Genomic DNA, 26,773 nt, shown 5'->3' with positions numbered 1-26,773 from the left:
CTACACGTCGACACTGTGTTTCTAGAGAAAAAAGCCCTACATGTGGCCAAATCATTCCAATTTTAAAAAAGTTGGAGTGCCACAGCAGTCCAGGCTGAAGACTCTGCATTTGCAAGAAACATTAAGGAGAAAATCCGGACTGATCTTTCAACACGTTACCAGGTTCCTTGACAGATACGCATTAATTTCCAGCCTTCATGTAAATGATTCATAATTCACATTTTCCCAGAATTTTAAACAGGATTGTTCTTTCTTTTTTTCTTTTTTTCTTTATTTTTTATTAAGAATGAAAATGTCCAGAACTTCCTGGAAGAAGCAACGGTGAAGGACCCACGGTTCAAATTGAAAATAGACAGTGATGCCATTTGGGACTGGCTGAGGTCTGCAGCAATTGTAGCAGCCACACCCAGAGAGACAGAAAAGGTATTTGACTCACAGTTTGTGGCTCATTTCTGTTGTGATGCTCAACTCTGGTTCCGTTCAAAGGGCTGACATGTTATTTTTTTATCTTAAGCAGTCACAGCAGGAAGACAACATACAGAGTCTAGGACAATCTCAGGAGGTGGAAGAGACGCAACAGGAGGAGGTAGAAAACTATGTAAGTCCTGTTAATCATAGTAAACATGGCATAGATGAAGAAATAAACATGTAAAACACCCCAGGAAGACAGCCTTGGAGAAGCTGTTTGCTGAGGAGGAGCATGATTTACAAACAGCCCCACAACAGACTCAGACATTTTTTGAATGACTGGACCGAGAAATATAGATGTACAGAGGCATACCTTCCATCTCTGTATCAGCAGACTCTACTCTTTGGTGGTGGCAGAAGAGCGACACTGAACATATCTGTGTGTTCAGGCATCTTCTACCCCTTCTGAGAGGGTGTTCTCCACTGCTGGAGACACTATTAGTCGAGAGAGAGCTAGGATTCTCCCAGAAAAAGCAGATATGCTTATTTTTCTTCAGAAGAATTGTTAATTGTTAAATGTATCACATTTGGTTCAAACATATTTCATCGCAAGACAGTTTCGTCACCGTTATCTAGGCTTCCTTCCATCCCTATTTTTATAGAGAATAGTTTTAATTCTATATTAGGAGGAAGAGTTTCTGACCTGTATGCTTGTTTACAGAATATTTTTTTAATTTATTTTGTAAATCTTATTTATTAATCAGTTTGCTTACTCAATTGTAAGCTTTAAAACAAATAAAACCACTTGGGGTTTTTTTGCCGAAAAAGCATATGACTACTTTTTTCCGCACAGTGCTATCAGGAATCGATAAAAGAATCATTAAATAATTGGATCGATAAGCAGAATCGTCAGTGGCATTGATATTGATAAAATCTTATCAATACCCATCACTAGACGTGAGCACTCCTCTGTGTGGAGATGTAGTGGAACACGGACAATAAAGTATACATGTGGCCGGTTGCATAAACTGACTAGACTATAGTCTTACAAGTTAGTCATCTATTATGATGTTCATTGATTGATTGATTGATTGAGGCAACAAGCAGAATAATATTTGTATATATTTTTTTTTTTTTTCTTATTCACTATTTTGTTTGTCTGTATAAGATTTTAGGTCTTTCCATAACACTCATACAGTATGCTGACCTACTGAACTTTCAAATTAGGTCTGTTTGCATGTGCAGGCTCTAATAAGAGCCTGCCATTTTTGCACCCTCGCCTCATTCTGTCTTCCTTAGAGTAAATGGTGATGCGTATGCCAGATCCATCACACTACCAGTGTGAACTTGGGGAGAGCTGTCTTAAAAATCCCCTTGAGACCAACTGGATAAAAGTAAATGCAAAAATGGTGAAGTTAAATTATTAAAATTTCTAGCATGACAGGTCTTGCTGAGTTGGTTTGATATTTTATCATGTGTAATGAAGCATACATTTTAAGTGTGCTGTAAATATCAAAACAATATTAGGTCACTTTATTTTCTGTTTATTATATACATAATTATATTGTATATGCGCCGATGCACACAAATCAGTGATTAACGTTACTAACCCGCTGACTCCGACTTCGTCTACTCCGTGCGTTACTCAGCATCGGTCCCGAGCGCCGAGGTCGCGATCAGCCATGGTCTCGTTCACTCCGGCTCCAACACGCCACCACGAAGCCTGGATGGTTCCGCAGCGGAAGACGCGAGTCAGGTCTAGACCAAGACTCTTTCCGACCCTCCCGGTTTTCGAGTTATCCACACAAAACCGCTTCTCCCCTCTTTGCGAAACCGAACGCGATGCTGTGATCATCGGCGATTCCATCGTTCGGCACGTACACGCTACGTTAGGTAAAAGTAAGGTGCACAGTCACTGCTTTCCTGGTGCTCGTGTTTCTGAAATCGCTGCTCGCGTTCCCGAGATTCTGAACGGTGACGAGCGCGTCGGAACTGTGGTCCTGCACGCGGGAGTGAACGACATCAGGCTGCGCTAGACGGAGTTTCTGAAGAAAGACTTCAGGAATCTGATCGATACGGTACGCAGCACATCGCCTGAAATAACGATCATTGTGTCAGGACCGCTTCCCACGTACCGACTAGGACATGAAAAGTTTAGTAGACTATTCGCGCTAAATGAATGGTTAATGTCATGGTGCAATGAGCAGAAACTGCTCTTTGTAAATAATTGGAATCTGTTTTGGGAGCGTCCTAGGTTTTTCCGTGCCGATGGCTTACACCCAAGCAGATTCGGAGTGGATCTTCTGTCGGATAACATCTCCAAAATGTTAAATACCATTAGATGACTACTAATCAAAGGTCCAAATCATAGTCTCTCCTGCACCAATTTAAATGATATAAATACTAGTGTAGAACATTGCATAGAAACTGTGTCTATTCCTCGTTTAGTGAGATCAAATAATAATTCTACTGCAGGATCTAGGAAAAATCTAATTGTTATTAAAACAGAAAATGTTGCTATTAGTAAACAAAAACAAATTTTAAAGCTAGGTCTTCTAAACATTAGATCACTCACACCTAAGGCAGTTATTGTAAATGAAATAGTCACAGATATTAGCTTCGATGTACTTTGCCTTACTGAAACCTGGCTTAAACCAAATGATTATTTCGGTCTAAATGAGTCTACTCCATCTGGATACTCCTATAAGCATGAGCCCCGTCTGATTGGTCGTGGCGGCGGTGTTGCAGCAATCCATAGAGATATTCTCAATGTTACTCAGAAAACGGGTTATAAGTTTATTTCGTTTGAAGTACTTGTACTAAATGTTACGCTCTTAGATGTTAGAAAAAAATCCATATTATCTCTAGCCTTGGCTACCATATATAGACCGCCTGGGCCTTACGCTGATTTCCTAAAAGAGTTTGCAGATTTTCTCTCAGATCTATTGGTCAATGTCGATAAAGCATTAATTGTTGGAGATTTTAACATACACGTAGATAATTCAAATGATGCGTTAGGGGCTGCGTTTATAGATTTATTAAATTCCTTTGGGGTCAAGCAAAACGTCACCGGACCAACTCATCGTCTTAATCATACACTCGATTTAATTATATCATATGGAACCGATCCAACCGATATAGATATCATTCCACAAAGTGATGATGTCACTGACCATTACTTGGTAACTTGCATATTACGTACTGCTGTAATATGTCATGCTGCGCCGCGTTATCGACCAGGCAGATCAATCCTTCCATCCACCATAGATAATTTCTCAAATTGCTTATCTAATCTGTCTCAGCTGCTGCCTGAACCCAAACAAACAGATGAACTAGAAGAACTAACTAGCACTATGAGCACCATTCTCTCTAGAACATTGGATGTTGTTGCACCCATTAAATTAAAAAAGGTCAGAGAGAAAATTAAAGCACCATGGTACAATAATACTACGCATGTTCTAAAGAGAGAAACCCGTAATTTAGAGCGTAAATGGAAACAAACTAATTTAGAGGTCTTTAGAATCGCGTGGAAAGACAGTATGTCACGTTATAAAAAGGCCCTAAAAGCGGCCAGGGCTGAGCACCTCCGCAAACTAATAGAAAATAACCAAAACAATCCAAGGTTTTATACTAACAAATAAACAGACGTCACCCGAACAAAATATCCCGTTACAGTTTAGTAGTAATGACTTCATGAACTTCTTCACTGAAAAAATAGAAAACATCAGAACCACAATTGTAAACGTTCAATCCTCAATCGCGTCTTATAATTCAGCCTCAATTATCCCCCCGCAAGAACAATTACAGTGCTTTACAACTATAGAACAAAAAGAGTTAAATAAACTTATCACTTCATCTAAAACAACAACATGTTTATTAGATCCTATACCAACTAAACTACTGAAAGAAGTGTTACCTGTAGTGGAAGAGCCTCTCCTCAATATTATTAACTCATCTTTATCTTTAGGTCATGTTCCAAGAACATTTAAACTGGCAGTTATAAAACCTCTCATTAAGAAACCACAATTAGATCATAATAATCTAGCAAATTATAGACCCATTTCAAATCTTCCATTTATGTCTAAAATACTAGAAAAAGTTGTGTCCACTCAACTGGGCTCTTTCTTGCAAGAAAATGACATATATGAAAAGTTTCAGTCAGGATTCAGGCCGCATCATAGCACTGAAACTGCGCTCGTTAAAATCACAAATGATTTACTTTTAGCTTCTGACCAAGGCTGTATCTCAATACTAGTTTTACTTGATCTAAGTGCTGCGTTCGATACTATAGATCACACAATACTCTTAGATCGACTACAAAATTATACTGGTGTTCAAGGACAAGCATTAAGCTGGTTTAGATCATACTTATCTGACCGCTACCATTTTGTCTATTTGAATGGAGAAAAATCGATCATAACTTCAGTAAACTATGGAGTGCCGCAGGGATCTGTGTTGGGCCCTCTATTATTCTCAATATATATGCTGCCACTTGGAAATATTATAAGGAAACATGGAATTAGTTTCCATTGCTGATGACACTCAAATATATATTTCATCACGGCCGGATGAAAACGCTAAATTATCCAAATTGACAGAGTGTGTTAAAGATATAAAAGATTGGATGACGCGTAATTTTCTTTTATTAAATCCAGACAAGACAGAGGTAATACTTATCGGTTCAAAAAACCGCCCACAGAACCTCTCACAATACAACTTTGACATCGTAGGATGTCCTGTTACTTTATCCTCTACAGTAAAAGACCTGGGTGTTATACTCGATTGTAACCTGTCTTTTGAAAATCATATTTCATATGTTACAAAAACAGCCTTTTTCCACCTTAGAAACATTGCTAAGCTACGTAATATGCTATCAGTTTCTGATGCAGAAAAGTTAGTTCATGCATTCATGACCTCGAGACTATATTACTGTAATGCTTTATTAGCTGGTTGTCCTGCATCCTCAATAAACAAGCTACAGTTAGTCCAAAATGCAGCCGCTAGAGTTCTTACTAGATCAAGAAAATATGATCATATAACACCGATTTTATCATCACTGCATTGGTTACCTATAAAGTTCCGTATTAATTACAAGGTATTGCTACTGACTTATAAAGCCCTAAACGGCTTAGCTCCAGTCTATTTAACGGATCTTCTATCGCCCTATAATCCATCGCGCTCTTTAAGATCAATAAATTCGAGGCTTTTGGTCATACCTAGGATATCCAGATCAACCAAAGGAGGGAGAGCATTTTCACATTTGGCTCCGAAACTCTGGAATAGTCTTCCTGATACTGTTCGTTGCTCGGACTCGCTCTCCCAGTTTAAAACTAGATTAAAGACGCATCTTTTCGGCCGGGCATTCATATAATATTTTTAATCTTACAGTTCAAATTACAATCCGGCCTCTAGTTCATAAATGCCAGAGGAGAACTGGCCCCGACTGAGCCTGGGTTCTCCCAAGGTTTTTTTTTTTCTCCATTAGGTCACCTGATGGAGTTTTAGGACACCATTAGGTCACTTGATGGAGTTTTTTCGGTTCCTTGCCACTGTTGCCTTTGGCTTGCTCAGTTGGGGATATTTTGGGGATATTTAATTTTATTTTATCAATCAATAAATTCCACTAGAAACAAACCTTGTTGTATTATTTTATTTTAATTTAATACTGTGAAGCTGCTTTGATACAATCTGTATTGTGAAAAGCGCTATACAAATATACTTGATTTGATTTGATTTGATAGTGGTGGTGTTGTTTTTTTGGCTAATGGGATTTCACTGTGGGCAGGACATCTCACAAAAAATATAATGAAAATAGAAAGCAAGCACTAAAAGGAATTGACCCATTGACTTCTGTAGTTTTTTTTTCCTACTATGGAAGTCAATGGGGTCTGGTTACTTACATTCTTCCAACTAATTCCTTTTTGTTCAGCAGAAGAAAGAAATTCATACAGGTTTGAAACAACTTGAAGGTGAGTAAATGATGACAGATTTTTCATTTTTTAGTGAACTGTTCCTTTAACAGTTTATGGTGTAGGTGTTTTCTGTTGGTTGGGATATGACGCGTGGCACAATGCAGTGCACTGGTGATATCGTTGGTGATGTCATCAATGAAAATAGATGGTAATGGAGGCAAGACCAATGTCAACAACCTCCTGTCAGCTGTAGAATATGTTTGATATGTTTGAATGTCTCAGTAATTAGACTGAGAACTGACTTCAAACAAAACGCATCACATCGCCTCAGGAGGCACAAACACTGCATCTGTCTATGCTTAACTGTGTGGAAATAAAACGAAAACTAGCAAAGAGGAAAAAAATAGCAGGGTACTGCCTGTTTCCTCTTGTCTTTAACCATGTGATCTAACACAACCTCAACCCAGGCTCATTAAGAAAAAAAAACATAAAAAACAAAACAAAAACATGCATGTGTTGACATATCTGCAAAATGACATTACGTTGCTTCTTGCACGTTTCACAACACTTTCAAAGTGAAATGTCCAGTGAGTGATGCCAAAAGCATACTGAAGCAACCATGTCATTTTAGCTTGCTTATACAAGTCTTTGAGCTCTTTTATTGAGTGTTGTGTCTTATGGGACTCATACCCGAGCACTTCACATCGCGAGCGTAGTTTTGTACCAGGTGAGCTACCGAGCAAGTTTACTACATCAGAGAAAGCATACACATGGAAATGCAAGCATCAAAATGTGTTAGTTTACAAATCATAGAACATTGTATTGTGCAAGAAACCATTTCCAAATACGTCTTTATTAACCAATAGTCTGCCTCCATATTCCTAATTTGCATGAACAGAAGAAAGTTTTTGCCAACTGCAGTGAATTGTATGTATAGGTTACCTACGTTTTATAGAGTTTTGCAAAAATGTAGGTAGAGGTGCGTTTTTCCACTGAGCCTAGTTTGCAAAACCTGAGCTATTTAAATTGACCAATCAATAAACAGCTTACCTCAGGGCACCTGCATACTTTCCTCACCCAACAGGCTCTATTAATAGTAGGTCGCAGGTCTATAAGGCTAAACATCCCCTTTGATTGTGGGGGTGTAATAATTTTCTCTTCGCAGCTTGAACTGCACTTTTTTTTCAGCTATATTTTACTGCTGAGCAACCTGCTTTTAAACATGTGGTCTGCCAGTAAATATAAATAACTTGATTTTTTTACATTTTCTGTCGTGTTGATCAATACGCCATTTCATGTTGCATTTTCATTGGCTAGTCAGTAGACGTTGGTCATAGCAGCAAACACACTGTGAGATGATCATGCTTAATTTCTGACACTGTCAGAAAATGATCGCAGGCTATCTTTGGTCGCAAGACCGTGAAAATGTCCGTCTTTTAACCTCTCTCACTGTATGACGTAGGACCACCGTTTAGGAGCCATGACAACTGAAATCGCCAAGATTGGTCATCTTTTCGTCTGGGACAGCCCAAAATCATATAATATGTACCAGACATAAGGTTTGGTTATTGATGAAAAGGCTGGTCTGTGTGGTTGCTAGGTTGGTGCCGTGACCTGGATGGGAGGGAGGTTTTGGGGGGTGAGTGTAACGGAGGCATTCTAGTAAGAGCTGTGCAGGTAAACCTCACTCCCCTGGCCTCAAGAAGTGTACTAGCGACTGACGTATATAAGCTTGCTTTCCTCCCATGCTGGAGATGCTGGTTCGAATCCCGCTCTGACCAAAGTTAAATAATTACTAGGGGTGTAACAATATACATATTCGTATTGAACTGTTCGGTACAAGGCTTTCGCTATGCATTACAAACCAAACAATTCGGTAGGGCTGTAATCTCCTAGTCGATTAGTCGATTATTTGGTCGATACGTTCTGGCTCGACCAAAATTCTGATTGGTTGATTTTTGCCGCGTTCATTTCATCAGTTTTGCCGCGTTCATTTCATCAGTTTTGCCGCGTTGACGCGTTCATTTCATCAGGTGGAAAGCACTTAATTGCTAATGGGGGTGTTTTCAGAGCACCCCTGTTTCCCAGGTAACAGTCTGTCTTCAGAACACCCCCCTTGATTTCACTTCTTTTGGATTAGCCCGACCCACCGGAGAAGAGAGACAGATTGAAGAAAGTAGGCTACTAGAAGGTTTGCTGAATATTATTGAATTGTGAGAGCGTTTAATTCATAGTCAGTCCTCTTCTACCATGTCAACATTGACATTGGCAGTGTGGCAGCATTTTTTAAAAAGTTAATAGTCTATTCGTGTCTCAGCCGCGAAGCTGAGCTGCACAGAGCGGCTGAAATGATAACGTTAGTGTCTGTCAGTTATTATAATACATATGACAAAAACAATTGTCTAAATTATGTTGCATATTCCTCAAAAGTGCTTGTGATGATATCACTATTTTCGTAAATCATAGGCTAGCGCAGGTGCACGTGATGCAACGCTGTCAGAGCCGACAGACTCGTGTGTCAGACTCATTTCAGTGCAAAATACGTTCAAAAACGATTTAATATACTGCAAATAACCTACTAGTTTTTTATGTTTATTTATAATTCATTTAGGCGGACAACAAGGCTACCAAGTACTGCGCACAGTGCAATGACGTTTTTTCCTGAAGTCATTTTTAGTTGATTTCTAGTCGAAAATTTCAGGACTTCAGTCGACCAAGTTTTTCTTTGGTTGATTACAGCCCTACAACGTTGCTCAATATCAAATGGCAAATGTAATGAAAGCGGAATGAAACTACGCTACTCATTATTTTGTGCTTCACGGAGCGTTTATCAGTTTGGACCATCAATGTCAGTGTAGCGCGAGCCGATCTTGATCAAGCGACACTGTTACTACACAGCGCTAAGAGATCCAGTAAAGAAAGCATTTTAATTCCCTACAGAAGTAATAACATCGCTGTGAGATCTAGTGAGAAGCATTCAAATTTCTCCATTATTAACCGTAGATCTCTATTAGATCAAACAGCGCTGACGTGGAAACCAGGATAAACATTGTGTCATGAATGAACTAGTTATAGGCTTTAAGTCCAGAGATCAGCAACATTCACCATGGATTTTCTGTAACAGCACTAACAGTAACCATGGAAGTTTGGCAGGAATAGTTCAAAGCTTTTAATTACGTCACAAATCTTTTTCCAGCACTTCAAAACTCAAATATTATCATATAGCCTAATGTTATTTTTAATGTGATGACCAAAACATTATTTGTTCATCCTTCAAAGATTAGCCCCATTTATAAAACTAAAAGTTTCAAGATGTAGGAAAACTCACACTTATATATATATATATATATAATTATTTTTTATTATTTATTTATTTTATTTATTTATTTATTTCTGTGTCGTATCGAACCGAACCGTGAATTTTGTGAATTGTTACACCCCTAATACTTACTGACCAAAGTTAAAGAGCCCAACCCCAATTCTATGAAATTCAAGTTTCTCCTCTGGTGTAAGAGGATTGACATTTTGCCAATTTTATCATCTTCCAGGTGGCATTTGTATTAAATCACGTAGAAAATAATAGCACACTTTTTCTCAATAAGCTACATAATTTGAGAGATCATTCTTGTCTGTAGCACAAATGATACAGGATGGGTTACTCACAAAATTGTTCTGCTCCGGGTTAGAAGCCTGTTCAAATGAGCAAGCAGCACTAATTACATAATAGCACATGCACACTGAGACCTCTCTCAGGAATTAAATGAGTTGTGTCCAATATTTACTCATAGTTGCCCTCAATAGTCATCCAAGTCTGTATAGTGTCAGTTTATGTCATTCAGACACGATATGGGTGCAGTCTGCAGTGCAAAACAAAGCCCCCACAGTCCCATATTACAGGAAGTAAACAATTTACTGTTCGTCTAGGCTTCTTCCTTTCAGCTCTTTCAAAGAGCAATTTTAGGATAACTGTAACGTCTCCTTTATTATGAAAGAGTGACATAGCCTATAGTTCACTGTGATTGCTTGTATAATAAGACTGAGACTTTTTTTTCCTAGAATATTGTTCTGTTATAGCTTCAGTTAAATGAACAGACTCCCATTAAAGAACTGCTGTCCCCTAATAGTCCCTCATTCAGATTGCAGTGAGCAGATAAAACAGATGTTGCTGAGTCTTCAATGTTTGCAGAAACAGCTTCTTTTTCAGAAACCTTTGAAACTGTAGAGTTGTTTAAAGAGCCGCAAGGAAAAGCTTTTTATTTGAGCTGCATTTTATGACAGTAACCATTTACAAACAAATGGGATTTTGCTTTCTTCTCCAGTTTCAGTTTTAAAAAGTCAGTTTATTTTGAAGTTCATTAAAAAAAAATCTACCCTTTGTGTTCATGATGGCTTTGAAAAACTTTTTTCAAGAAAAAATATTATATTTTAATGTAATGTATAGTACATCTTATTAATTATTGTCAAAAAGGTTTTGAATATATTTTCTAATCCAAAAAGTAGTTTTTAACGTAAGTTATTACACTCCCTGAAATGCCTCCATTGTATTAAAAAAAAAAAAAAATCTAAACACATTGCAATATTCCTCATTTAAATAATTCCCGCCCAAGGCACATATGAACATAAAGGGGTGATGCCTGGTTAAGTTGCATTAGTAGCGTTTTGAGACTCGGGATTATGTTAAGGGTCATGACATTTCCGAAACACTTGAAATGGTTGAATGTCACAACACACTGGCCCAGCTGACCAATCAGAGCACATTGTGCTTTTCTGAAGGAGGGGCTTTATAGAGTAAGGAACTAAACAGTGTTACTGACAGACTGGGAAGAGTGGTATACTGCAACAATGTCAAATATGAGAAAAAATTGTTTTTTGAACATTCAACCATGAAAACCTATTCTAGTAGACTAGGTTTTTAGTTTTCTTGTTTTATTAACACTTATAAATGGAATTTCTTGAATAATAATTGCACTTATTTTAGAGCAGATTGTATGATTGAGATATATTTTATTATTATTATTATTATTATATTTATATTTTGTTTAAGATTTAACTTGAAGTAGCTACAAGACAAAATAAATAAATAAAAAAACATTCTTTGTCACAGTCATAAGTACAACAGGATTCACAGAATTAATTTTATTAACACTTATAAATTAAATTTCTTGAATAATAATTGCACTTATTTTAGAGCAGATTGTATGCAGGGTTCCCATGGGTCCTTGAAATCCTTGAAAGTTTGTGAGTCTGACAAAAAATTCAAGGCCCTGGAAAGTTTTTGAAAATAAACGCGCATAGATACAGGTCCTTGAAAGTGCTTGAATTTATTTTGTGCAAGAAGTTTTCTGGAAAAAAAAATCCAAATTATTCCCTCCAGTCCGCTAATGTGTTATTTCGTCAACACTTCGTGGCCTATGCATATTAGCTTGCTTGATTTACCTTAGTTACCCGCATTCACGCATTACGTTAAGTGTTTCCTTAGGTACTTTGTGTTGTACGTTGCCATGGCGTTCACGCGCGCAAAACTGTAACAATGTATCTTAAAAGGTAACACGATGTAACCTTGCTCTCACTTGAAATCTGTCCCCACATTAAGTCCTTAAATTTGAGGGTATTGGACCTGGAAAGTCCTTGAAAGGTCCTTGAATTTGAAGTTAATCAAGGTGTGGGAACCCTGTGTATGATTTTTTTTTTTTTTTTTTTTTAAGTTTTAACAAGATAAAAAAAAAAAAAAAATCCAGGCGTAGAACAAACATGACAAATCACCCACATTAACGAGGCTTCAGGATAATTCAGACTCTTGAGATCTGATGGAAAGCTTGCTGACCAATTCTAAAGAGTCCACTAGAGAAATACCTTCCCTGATATTTGCAGCACTATCCCATATTTCGACCCTTTTCATCTGTCATTTTAACTAAGCAGATGTAGTAGCTTTATGAATATTCTCTGTAGCTAATAGATCACTGAGGGAGATGGAGAGATGGCTGTTCATCAAAGAGGCTAATTAAGCATTAAAGAGGTTCCAATAGTTTGCCAGGCTTCATATTGATCTTTGCGGCAGCAGATCTTTAATCTACACTACTCCTGGTATGTCTGTTGGGAGGAAGTATTTTGGTCCCTCTGGTAATTTGTTTTGAGGTGCTGACCTTTGGGTAAAAACTAAGAGTTATTTTTTTCTTTGTATCATCATGCATTGGCTGGCTCTAATTCATCCAAATCAGAATGTGCAGTGTCAGTACAGGAACTGAGTTTTATGAGAAAATAATGAGGATATTTGTCAGTAAATGTATTTATTCCAGCAAACAGATTTATTCCAGCATCAAAAACATTTTTCTAAAAGATTATGAAGGATGGCAGGGGAGATTAAGAGTTAATGGAAAAACAAAAACATTTACCATCGAGGCTCCTGTTCCTATTTAAATGAATCATAGACAGAAACTGTTATATTATTGCCCAGATAATCAGTGATCCAAAATGGATTTTCTCGCAGAGAAAAGTTCCAAACATGCTCAAATGCTTCACACAGAATTGTGCAAAGAGTTTAGAGACCCAAGGATCTTCATCTTCACATACTGACTAATCATCTTTTATTTATGTGTGTTCATTCACTTGAATTGCTATAATTATCTCTGTAACTTTTTGCTGTGAGTCACGCATTACAGTTGCACGTCCTGATTTTGCTGAGCTACAGTAGATGCGTTCCTGGGTCAACGTATTTTGTTGATCCTGCAAGTCAAGTCATCTTCATTTATATAGCGCTTTTAACAATGTAGATTGTTCCAAAGCGGCTTTACATTGATAATAGGAAATTAAAGTAACAGAGATTGTTTTGGCTTTATAGCAGCTTTAAAATAAAGTTATTGTCCAGCTAAAGTTAGTTTTGATTGATTCCCTTCCGTCACAACGATCATTAGTTATTAACTTAGGGGCCGCTAACATGACACTGCTTTAACAGAAAACTCTTAAGTTCTTTCTGCGCAAACTTCAAAAACACGAACCAGTGAGAACGCTGATGGCGTGCACATGCGTATTATGAGTTCAGTCTATAGGTATGCGCGTTTGAATATATGTGCGCAGGCGTGTGGTCCTTCCCTACAAATCAACCCTCAACATACTACTTGTCTGGCCTTAAAATTTATAATACAGAATTTGTATCGCTTCCGGAATTATCCCGACAACGCTTTGTTTGTAGATAGGTAAAGGGAGGGGAGGGAGGCCTTCACAGGGGAGAGACTAGTTGACACTTCAGGACTGCGTTGTCGTCGCGTCCAGGCGCAGGTCCTTCATCAGATCTGGATACGGCCTGGATCCGGCGGACTGCAGTAAACCTCGGGATAAACAGAGAGACTAATATTAGCGTAGATGCCATTCTTCTTATGATGTAACAAGTACATCAGGATTTATGGGAAGTGTTCCCGGTTCTGGCTGACAAAATCAGCAATCTACGCAGCCTAAAATTGAGTTATAGAAGTCTATAATGTGTTGTGTATGTTAGGTCAAAGAGATGTGTTTTTAGTCTAGCTTTGAACTGACAGAGTGTGTCTGCTTCCTGGACAATGTTAGGAAGACTGTTCCAAAGTTTTGGTGCTAAATAGGAAAAGGATCTACCGCCAGCAGTCAATTTTGATATTCTAGGTATTATCAACTGGCCGGGATTTTGAGATCGCAATAGACGTGAAGGACTATAATGCGTTAAGAGCTCACTCAAGTACTGCAGAGCTAAACCATTTAGTGCTTTGTAAGTAATCAGCAATGTTTTAAAATGTATACGATGTTTAATAGGAAGCCAGTGCAGTGTTGACAGAATGGGGCTAATATGGTCATACTTCCTGGTTCTGGTAAGAACTCGAGCTGCTGCGTTTTGGACCAGCTGTAATTTGTTTATTAAGCATGCAGGGCAACCACCCATAATATCATTACAATAATCTAGCCTTGATGTTATGAACGCATTGACTAATTGTTCCACATTTGTCAATGGGAGCACATTACGTTATTTAGATATATTTTTAAGATGGAAAAATGCGGTTTTACAGATACTAGACACGTGACTTTCAAATGAAAGATCGGTATCAAAGAGCACACCCAGGTTCCTAACCGACGACAAAGACTTGACAGAGCAGCCATCAAGTGTTAGACAGTATTCTAGATTATTACGTGAGGAAGTTTTTTTGTCCAATAATTAGAATCTCTATTTTTTCAGAATTAAGTAATAGGACATAACTAGTCATCCAATTTGTTATATCACCTATGCATTCCGTTAATTTTGTGAATTGGTAAGTTTCGTCAGTGCGTGAAGAAATATAGAGCTGAGTATCATCGGCAGTGAAAACTAATTCCATGCTTCCTAATGATATCTCCCAAGGGTAACATGTACAGGGTGAACAGCAACAGTCCTGGTACTGAGCCTTGTGGTACGCCATACTGAACTTGTGATCGATAAGACATCTCTTCATTTACTGCTACAAACTGATAATGGTCAGATAAGTATGATTTAAACCATGCTAATGCAATTCCACTAATGCCAACATAATTTTTGAGACTATTTAAAAGAATGTTGTGGTCAATAGTATCAAATGCAGCACTAAGATCGAGTAACACTAAAAGAGAGATACAACCACGATCGGATGATAAGAGCAAATAATTTGTGACTCTAATGAGAGCAGTCTCAGTACTATGACATGGTCTAAATCCTGACTGAAAATCCTCACAGATATAATTTCTTTCTAAAAAGGAACATAGTTGTGAGGATACCACCTTTTCTAGTATCTTTGACAGAAAAGGTAGATTTGAGATCGGCCTGTAATTGATCGGCCTGTAGGATCAAGTTGTGTTTTTTTTAACAAGCGGTTTAATCATAGCCAGCTTAAAAGTTTTTGGTACGTATCCTAATGACAAAGATGAATTAATGATATTAAGAAGAGGATCTATGACCTCTGGAAGCATCTCTTTCAGTAGCTTAGTCGGTATAGGGTCTAACATGCATTTTGTCGATTTAGATGATTTAACGAGTTTAAGGAATTCTTCCTCTTCTATAGCAATGAATGAATAAAAATGTTCCTTAGGGAGACTACAGTGCACTGCCTGATGCGATACTGTAGTAGACGGTTGCATAGTTATAATTTTCTCCCTGATATTATCAATCTTATAAGTGAAGAAGTTCATAAAGTCATTACTGCTGTGCTGCTTGGAAACGTCTGAGCTTGAAGCTTTATTTGTCATTAGTTTAGCCACTGTTTCAAATAAATACCTAGGGTTTTGTTTATTTTCTTCTAATAGGGTTGAAAAATAAGCAGATCTAGCAGCTTTTAATGCCTTTCTGTATGCAATCGAGCTCTCCTTCCATGAAAAGCAAAATACCTCTAGTTTTGTTTTCTTCCAGTTGTGCTCCATTTTTCTGGCTGCTCTCTTAAGGGCCCGAGTGTGCTCGTTGTACCACGGCGTTGGACTGTTTTCTTTAATCTTCTTTAAGCGCAACGGAGCAACTGTGTCTAAAATGCTGGAAAAGAGAGTTAAAAGTTTCGAAAATGTTGTCCCAGCCATATCCCTACGCCCAATCCTAACCCTACCCATAAGTTGTTGTTGTTTTTATTAACTCATCCATTAAATCAGAGGGAAATGATAGGTGAATTACACTGATGTAGAAGCACCTAACCCTGGTTGTAAGCCTAAACTTGACATAAAATATAAACTTGTCCCTTAAATTGGATGAGTTGAATGGAATGTTGTTCCTGGATCAACAAAGATGTTGATCAAGGAACATTTTGTACTTGTGCAAAATTAGGTTCTGCATAAAAGTCACACTATTTTAACACAATAGCAGATACTTTTTATAGGCAACATTAAATAGTTAGTGCATGATTATGTTTAAGTGAAGCTGCCACAGAAAAGGTCAAGTGTACTACTGCTTTAAAGGCAAGTAAATCAAGTTAATGAAATCACTAGCTATAATGGAACCCAAATTAGATCCCGCTTCTGTTAATACATCCACTGGCACAAAATTGCAATTTTATTAGATTACAAAAGGATAAATTAAGTTAGGGATAATGTACATCCAGCTGAATGTTATCGTAAAATAAACCCCAGAGAATTGTATCACCCTGAAGGGTATTGTGTGTGTGTGTGTGTGTGTGTCTGTGATAACAACAGGCTGAATGTACATTATTCCACTTATTACACAGATGCTTTCCACACAAGTAATTAATTGAACACAAAATATTGATTTGAGTTTAATTATTTATTTATGTATATTTGCTCAGTTATAATGAACTCAAAGCCTCCGTGAAAACACCTAATAGGAAATGGCTTTGAGCTTAGATGAAGAGACAAAAATTTAACATTTAAGGGGCAATGTACAGTTATACCACTAATGTATTTGATCAAAAGCTGTGTACTATTCATGTGGACATGAAATATTTAAGTTGAAATATAGTTTTGGCAACAATATAAACTCAACAATATTTCAGTAAGGGCTGCACCGTTTTGAGATAATTATATAGTTTTTGTTGATAAATTACAATTTTAAATTGTGTATGTTTATGACAATATAATTATTGTTTATTATTATTATTATTATTATTATTATTATTATTCAGGGGTGCAAACAGCGCGCTTTTCGGCGCCTCCCGCTTTTTTCACGTCAGTTTGGGTGACTTGGGGTTTGAGAGGGTCTGATTATAATTTAACCAACAGTAATTCTGGATTGTGTCCACCAACAAGTAGGTAGGAAATAAGCGAATCAGAACACTGCGCGCCAAACAAGCAGTATGTGCGCAAGCGTGAACCACTATTGTTTCTGTCTCACTCTGGATCTGCCACTGCATCACATTTCTCTCTGCGTGGCGTGGAGTGTCCGTTTTTATGTCGGCTCTCATGTTAACTGGTTAGAGCTTGTGTTAGAGCACAATGCCTGCGTGACACACACACTTCTCGAGCCGCGCCGAAACCGCGTGCTAGAAATAGAACCGCAACCGACGCCTATTTTTCGAAATATTCTGTAGCCTATTTTGCCGTCAATACTGCCGACGTTGTCTTTGCTGTATCAGGCTATATATATTATGTTTAACATCCAAATGTAGATGGTCTGTCGGCGCACAGAGCCACGCAGTCGCAGACAGCACGTGAAGTTCGTGAACACCGAATTCCCTTTTCTTTCTTATCTATTTGTGTTTGAACAGACATGTGCACGAAAAAATAAGCCAGTGTCCGTCTCAACGAGTTTCCCCGTAAACGCAGTCAAAATAAAACGGATGCGTGTCATTACCGGTATTAGATACGTGCATTCGTCTTAAAGGGACAGCACCCAATATACCTGCAGCTGTTTGTGTCACCAAAGTTAATCAAACAACAAAAGAGAAAGTGAAAAATCACGTTTTGTCAAAAGATAAACTGTATTAACCCTCTGAGGTCGGCAAACGCGCGGGCGCGTTTTGCCGGATTTTCTCCACATTGTAGCACTATAAACTTAAATTACTCCATCATTTATGGTCATACAGAAAAAAGAAATATAAAAAAAGAATCTGTGATATTTCTCCTTTTGTATGTGTCCACTTACAATCAAATCAAAACATTGTGCTTTTGTAAAATAAAGAAAATAAACAGGGTGTGCGTTCTGCCTCTCTGTCGCGGTGAACTTTTTTTTCTTGAGCACGTCTATAAACTGAAACAAAACTCAGCGAATACTTGTCACACATTTATGAGCCATATACCTTTATAAACATTTAAGTGTGTACTTTTAAATAATCGGATTCAAAACGAAAACAAATATTCTCTGTTTACGTAATTTGTATAAAACCAACAAGATGTCCAGCTTCTCAAACGCTTGCTCATTACAGTTAATTTGGCCACGCCTACTCGCGCAAAAGATATTCACATGCAAATCTCCACATGGAACGCGAACGCGCTCGTTACCTCAACAACAAAACACTTCACTTCACTTTTCGTCGAGTTTGAAAGACGTGCCTGAGCTTACATTGGATTTAGGCTACCTCAGAAGAAGAAGAACGCGATTAGAAGACAAGAAAGATAAGGTAAGAAATTCTTACATAGCCTAGTTTGTTATTGTTGCATAAATGTCACGTTGCAGTTGAACTGTTGCTAGATATATGGGGAATATTATAATATTTAGACCCGTGTTTACTGTGTTTGTGGATATCTGCTCAAACATAGATATGTTTATGGTAACCATAATGTTTTATATTTGAGCGTGATCGCGTTTGAATGTATCATATTTTGCAAGCGATCGCGTTTGAATGTATCATATTTTGGATGAAAGCAAAACGCACCAAACGGCTTCATGTTTTTATTATTATCTCATTTCATATCATCATAACGGATGGAAACATTTGAAGTAACATGATAATCAATATATTTTTCTCTAGCTTAGTTGTTACTGAAATCTTTTGGAAGATTTATAGGCCGCTATAGGTTATTTATTGTTATTATTATTTTATCCGCACTGCGCATATACCTTATGCCTACAAGGCACAACAAACCTGGTGTTCATTATATTATATATCGTTGGAAACGTGTGTGTGTATTCTGTGAATTTTAAAAAGGAATTTTAAAAAGCAATTTTAACCAGAAAAATCTAATATTTATTTCCAAAATCGTGCAGGCCTTTCTCTTGATATCAGTATGTTCACTTTTTTTTTTCAGGTCCCAGATGCCACTGAGGACTTCAACATTCACATGAGTCTCAGTACGTGAACATGGTAAAGTGAAAATCTTGGAAATGAAAGGTATGTACAGTGTTTTTAGGAATGGCACAAAGGTCTCTGTCTTTGAAGTGCTTTTTTGGCATTTGTTGTGTATCTTTGGATTATGTTGTGTTGTAAATAAATCCAAACAATTTAAAAGCCATTCTTTTTTAAATCTCCTCATTTACAGTATTGTGCAAGGTTGCTCAGAATGATAGGGGCCTGATAGCTCCTAATAGGGCCGTTAGGGGAGGTTCTTTGTCTTTCTCAGGTGAGAAAAGCTTACATATTAATGAGCTCTCGCATAAGGCTTTTTCACACAAAACACGTCGTAAAAATTTTAAATTTCAAAAGTCTTGTGAAGAAATAATCAGTATGGGTTTCATGGCCTTATTTCAGTGAGAATTTTTTTTTTGTATTTTCAAAAACCACGCATAAATGTCATTATCTCAAAACTACAAACTTTTACATACATGCTGTTGATATATTATTGTAGCAGAGTTTGTGCTGAATACAGTGTAATTAGACTTTAGCCATGAAAATGTCACAAGTAACAGAAATAACCAGAAATGTCAGAGCATGTCAGAACACCTCCAGGGCCCAGAAAACAGCTCAGACCTCAGAGGGTTAATACTTAATACAATTAATTTACCTGAAAAACAAAGCACTGCTTTATTTCTCGTGTATTTGTGTTTTATTGTATTTATATTTGTATTTTGTTTATTAGTTTCTATGCAGATGCACTAGGCCTACCCTACACAATTACCCCAATCATTCTAGAATTATTAATTCTTTACAAAAAGAGCTATTCAAATCATCAGGTGAAATTGTTTTCAGGAAGTAGCAGTAAAGCAGAAGAAGAAGTGCAAGATAGTTTTTCTAAATTTCATTTGACTCTATGTGCCTATAGGGGTGGGTTGGGGATGGTGACAATGTAGTATCTGGATATTTGCCGCGGGACGAGGGCTTCGATTACCTCTCTCTTTTTTGACCATACATGTGTTTGCACCCCTGATTATTATTATTATTAATTCTTAGGGGTGTAACAATATATCATGTCACAATATATTGCAATACAAAAATGCAACAATCATGGATGGTGACAATCTGTGTTGAGTATAGTTCACCCAAAATGAAAATCAGTGTGTGAGGAAAAAAAAAAAAAGAGTTTTAGTGTCAGTACTACTGTACATTAAACTACTTTATATCTATAATGTTGAATGTAATGTATAATGCAATGGGGGAATATGTGACAAAAAAAAATTAAATTACAATACATTTATGGCTGTCTTCATTTGTAATTTTTCCAACGTCAAACCATCAAGCTCTGCGACCAGCCATAATCAAGAACAATTCAGTCAAGAATTTATCTGAAGTATTACAGAGAACAGTGTAATAATATGTGCTAGTGTGAAATATGAAATATGAGCATGGGATAATGTATCAGAAGAATCTTTAATTTATACTATGAGTTTAACAGTTAATGAAGATTTAATTTGATGAATTTTACTATACAAAACCCCCGGTTTCACAGACAAGGCCTTCAACCAGATGGAACTGGATAATATTCTGATTGTTCCAAACCAATCTGACTTCTGACCTATAATGCTGCCTGAATCATAATCATACACTGTTCGTCTGTTGACCAGAGGAGAACTGCCCCCCGACTGAGCCTGGTTTCTGTTTTTTTTTCTCCATTCTGCCACCTGATGGAGTTCTGGTTCCTTGCCACTGTCGCCTTTTTCCACCTTTGTTGCCACTGGCTTGGCTTGCTTAGTTGGGGACATTAAATTTAACATTTAATTTAATATTCAACAATAATATTGATCTGCCTGTATTGACACTATTATACAAGAACTGAACTGAGCTGGATGATGACATCACGGTTAATCCAGATCGGCTATATATAGATAAAAATGAACTAAATTAATAACTTTTTTAAAAACAAAAATTAAACATCACTGAACTTACATAAGCTGGGCTATTTTCTTCTGGAAACAAACTTTTTTGCATTATTTTCCTGTTATCTCTGTAAAGCTCCTTTGAAACAATCTGTATTGTAAAAAGCGCTATATAAATAAATGTGACTTGACTGTCAACTGTTTGATTACCACCATTCTTCAAAATATCTTCTTTTGTCTTCAAAATATATTCTTTTGTGTTCAGCAGAAGAAATACACTCATACAGGTTTGGAACAACTTGACAGTGAGTTAATGATGACAATTTTCCTTTTTGGGTAAACTATCCCTTTAATCTAGGCCCTTTCTGTGACACAAGGCCAGAATTTATTATTATTATTAGTGGCCAAACACAGAAGGTGCGTATTTTCATGAAAATTGAATCAGATCATCTTCAGACCATGCTGACAAAAACTTAATAAAAGCTCTTTGATAAACAGTGTTGCCAGATTGGGCTGTTTTGAATTTGATTGTGCGGGTAAAAAAGGGTTTGGGCGGGTGGACAAAATTTGGGCTGGTTTGGGGTCAGTTCGGCGGTTTTCAAACATCTACATTTTAATGTCTAATTGGTTAAAAAACTAAACTAAAGTGTGCATGTAGTCCATAAAATCAGTCATCATGACATTACTGTACACGCACGCCCATGCAGAGTCAGCTGGCGTTGGTGTTGACATCACCGACGAGCACGCACTTTTAGCCAATCAGCGATCCGCAGGCAGATGCGATTGAGCGCGATAAGTTGTAGCTGTATATTCAAGTGATTGCTAATGCCAAAGTGACGATAGCCTACTATACAGTGTTGTATCTACAGTAAAGAGTGAGATAGTGAGCAACTCTAAAAACGTACACATGTGGTGGGAGATGACTCAATGGTGAATATAACTCTGAGAGGAGAGAGCACAGTTGAATGACTTGAATTGAAATCAAATATGGGACGACTCCTGTCCATGGTCATGTGCACACTAGCCTAACCAGACATCTGCAACTTTTACCATCCAGACTGCACTCTACTTGTCCCTGACAGCTGCTGAAAAAGGTTTGAATCAACGATAAATCCGTTTTGATTGCTAAATTCTGCGTTATGTTCTGGAATGTGTTCTTCCGAGGGTTAAAGTCATCGGTTCATTTCTTGATTGCAGTTTTGACAGTGTCCACCTGGACATTTTAGTCGTATTGGCTAATTCTCCTTAATTATTGCCCTGTTTTGATCTGTTTTCCTGGAAAAATTATTTATTTTTTATTTTATTTTATCATCGTTTATTTTGTTTTAAGGAGATACAAATTGTGCTTATATCAACTTTGAATGACATGGTAATGAAATTATATTACATTATTTTGGCAGTACAATTTTGGGCGTTTTTTTCTTGTAGTGGGTGGGTTTTGGTGAGCTTTTGGGCTGGAAATCACCGTCCTAATCTGGAAACACTGTTGATAAACCCAACCGTTCTCAGATAACACGCAAATGAAATAGACGTTGAGCACCCTGAATTGGACCATGAGTCTATATCTCCGCAACGCTTTAGTGTATTCAGACCAAACTTGGTACTTCATCACAAGTATGACTTGAGGCTACATGCTGTGTTTCGGCGCAGCGCCACGCCACCTACTGGTCCAGATATACAAAAAAAATACTTTTATTTGCTCGTAAATTCTGAACGGTTTGCCCAAAAAAATCATAAAAATGGTCTCTTTAGATTTGGGGAGGCATTCTGAGTTGATTGTTATCCATTCGTCCATTTTGGGCTTCTGCCATTTTTAATTTTGTAGTAAAATGCTGTATTTTATGAACACATTAGTGTATTGTAATGATGCTCAATATGGGTCATCGGCATGGCGCCTTGAAGGAGCCTGAAAAGTTTAAAGCCAGCGCCACCTAGTGGTAAATTCAGATATTCACATGCTTATAACTTTGGTTATATAATTGATAATTTGGTTATATATACCGATAGTTGCTGCTTGCAGCTGTGTTTATTATTATTATTATTATTATTATTATTATTATTATTATTATTTATATATAAGGGCTTATCAACCCCCTGGTCCACTTTCAAAAATTAGCGAGAGGAGGAGAACCCCCAAGAGCTCTGACACAGTTCGAACACTCACCAAATCCATATCTAAGTCGTACCACCAGTCGTAAAAGATATTTTTATCCATTCTTGAACCTTCTTGAAAGATTTGTTGAGGAATGCTGCAGAGAACACAAAACTTATGGTCACCCATCTGCTGCCAAAATGAATCTTCTTCACAAAGACAACCCAAATTAGCAAATTCCATCAAACAAATTCTGCTTTTATTTAGTCATATCATTCACTGTGTGTTCAAAATATCTCAGTGCCAGTGGTGCCTTAGTGACACAAATAAATACATAAATAAAGCCTTGCGTAAAAGCTTCCCACAGGCCGTAATTCATTGTAGAACTCTTTTATCTAGCTTGTTCCTTTCAAAAAGTATCCTGGAGCTTTTCTCTTGTGCAGTCTCTGTGTGCGGCCTCCTCAGACCCAGAGCAGCCAAATTCACCCTCAACCATGATGTCTCCTTGCTTTCATCTCAGAGGGGCAGATTTACATAATCCTCCCTCCTGCTCCAGATGGACCTTGTTTCTGTAGGGTTTACTGAGATGCTGAGCTCAACCCTACATTTTTAGGGAAAAAACAACATAAATTCCTCAATCTTTCTGGGAGCAATCTTAGGAGAAAGTAAGAAATGTGCTAAAGACTCGCTCCCAGTTATTTAAGAAACATTTGGACAGTTCTTGACCTGATCCATGACTGCTCAAGTATTTACTCACAAATGTGGGCAGACTTACTCCTGAGGTGCACAGTATATACTGTGCTAATTAAAGGTTTGTTTGTGAATGGACTAATGTGAGAAGGCAAAGAAGAAAAAGAGATTGTAGTCATCACATGGGGCAGAATGACTGATAAATAATTTTCCAATTAAGGTTTATATTCTGGTTAATTCCAATAAACCGATCTACATGCATTGAAGGTGTCTGAATATTCTTTTATGTAATTTGCATAATCTGGGTCAATTAAGAAATACATTTCTTTCCTGCTATTTCCTACCAGAAGTTCTGAAGACACTCACTCTGGCCGTTTATGATGCAATTTTTTTATTTCTATACTTTAACCCAGTAGTTCATTCTCATTCAGAATTTACAAATGTATACATTCCACATTTACTTTAATTTGGACATGCACATTTTAATATAAATAGGGTTTAGATGACTAAGAATTAATATTAGTTTAGTAGAGGCATATGGCAGCAGATAATCTGCCTCTGTAATTAATTTTGTGTGAAAAGGAAAACAAGTCTTTGGTGTTTTACTGCCACTTGTGTTCATTTCAGCTGGAAACTCCAGTGAATTGTATAGAGATAATTCACATTATCATTTAGAGGTTTGCAAAAATGCAAAAATAATCATTTTTAGAGGTTTGCAAAAATGTAGGTACAGTAGAGGATTGTTTTCCACTGAACCTGCTACAATATACAGACAAGCGAAAGCATGGCAACAATCTCATGGCCTACATTTTGCAATCCCACACACTCTCGTATGCAGTTGTTAAGGAATTTAATGAGGATTAATGTTTATTATATTACTCTGCAGAGTTACCAAAAGTCTAGCATATTGAAAGAACAAGCATCTCAAGTTTTGAGAGTTCCAGAAGAGAAAAATGTCTCTTTTTTTCTTTTTCTTTTTTTTTCAGAACATGCTGTTGTATACCTGTATGCAAGAATAGTTTAATAGCTCTAAGTTTAATAAACATCATCTGAAGAATAAAAGCTTCAAACATAGATCGTAACCATACGATAATGTGCAAATAAACTTGGTCAGAATTTAACAGAGCCTTCTGCTATGGTTTTACACTGTTTAATTAACTATACCTGCATTCCATAACTGTACAGTGTGCAATATTTACATGACCTAGATTGGGCTAATTATGGAAATGATTGCATGACAGTCACCTGTGATTGGTTTATTTGCAGTATCGTCAGGCAGATGTTCTAAAGGCAGAATATTTACACAGAAACATTACATAGAAAATCACTTGAGCTGTCAAGATTTGAAATAAAGTACAGAGCCAAGGCGATGCATAAATTAAAGATAGGCACATCTATTTAATCCATAATTGATCATGTTTGCACTGTAAGGTTCAAGCTTCAAGGACTTAAGACAAAAGATGAAAGATCTTTTTTGAGCTTAATGTTAGATGATCTTAATGTCTTTTTTTGTCTTTATGTTCAATGTTGACTTGTATTGTTCTTCTTTAACATGCTGGAACTGTGCAACTGTCGGCATATGCATTCACAAGACACTTTCATATAATGGATGATGCACGATCTTCTTTCCTTTTCTCCTCTTATCAGTGTGTGCTTTGTATGCATTAGCTACTGCTGACACCAACGTTTTGTTATATATATATATATATATATATATATATATATATATATATATATATATATATGTATATATATATATATATATATATATATATATATATATTACCCTTTCCACCATAGGCTGTTGGAGCCATTTGGTGTGGTTTTGTTGTATAATGACTCATTCAACATCCGACTGCAGTGACATCAAACAGTCCCAAACATAATCCAGGGCTGTAAATGACATAACAATTATCCTAATTCATTTGATCTCAGGGGGGGGGGGGGGGGGAGTGCAGTTTGAAAAATCTATCTTGAGGTCTTTCGTAGCTCTCAAAAGAGATGATATATGGTACCTGCTCTATATTCCGAAAGTCGACTGATGCCATTTCCTCCCAAGTACGTTCTTTATTATTGCTGCCATGACAACCAAATGCATGGATTACGAGGGCACAATGAGTTGTCTCCTAATGCCCCATTCTATAATTATCTCTGACAAATGCTAGTTTACATTTCAGCTTAAGCATGCAATCACAGAGCAGTGATCTCACCCTGGTTCAAAGCTGTGCAAGTCGAGCCTCTATTCAAAAGCAACTGTTGTTATGGCCTTCGGTTATCTGTTCAACAGTTAGTGCTGTCCCCAGATAATTAATACAGTGACAACTTAATCATTAATTATGTTGAGCCCCCATTAGGAGAAGGACATGACAGCCACATTTACTGTAGACATGCCACATTTTCACTGCAGCTATCTAACTAGTCGAGCCACCATGTGAAATAGACAATTTAATAATGGGTATTGTATTAGTTGAAAATTGTGTAGTAAATGATTTGCTCTATTCTTTCTTAAACCTTCAAGCATTAGTGATTCTGTCATCATTCACTTATCAAGTTTAAGATTCCAAAAACCTGTATGACTTTCTTACTTCGGTGGAACACAAAAAGAGACGTTTTGAAGAATGTCCATTCTGCTCTTTATCTTACAATGAAAGCATTCCAGCAACTGTCAAGAAATACACATCGTACACTATTCCAAATTGTGCACGTCTGGAACCATACAGCCTATGTCTGTCACTGATTGATTGATTGATTGATTGGTTGGTTGGTTGGTTGGTTGGTTGGTTGACCACCTTTTTTCTTAAACTCGGTAGAGGACAAAATTGACTTGATTTAAAACATATAAAAAAATCTAACTACTGCGTATGTGTAACAGCTTATTATTAATACAAATTTAGTGTTTATGATAATTCACATTTAATGTGATAAGTTGCAAATAGACAAACTGACAATCTGTGGTCTCTTTATTTTTGAAAAACAAAAAAACAAAACAAAAAAACCTTTCCAATTTAGATGTTTGACTAAAATCACAACTTTGTTGTGTTACTTTTAACTTGCCACTTTTATTGTGGTTTATGTACA

The sequence above is a fragment of the Abramis brama genome (genome assembly GCF_963993115.1).
Source record: "Abramis brama genome assembly, chromosome: 13".
NCBI classification, from domain to species: Eukaryota; Metazoa; Chordata; class Actinopteri; order Cypriniformes; family Leuciscidae; genus Abramis; species Abramis brama.
This window is presented reverse-complemented; position numbering follows the sequence as displayed.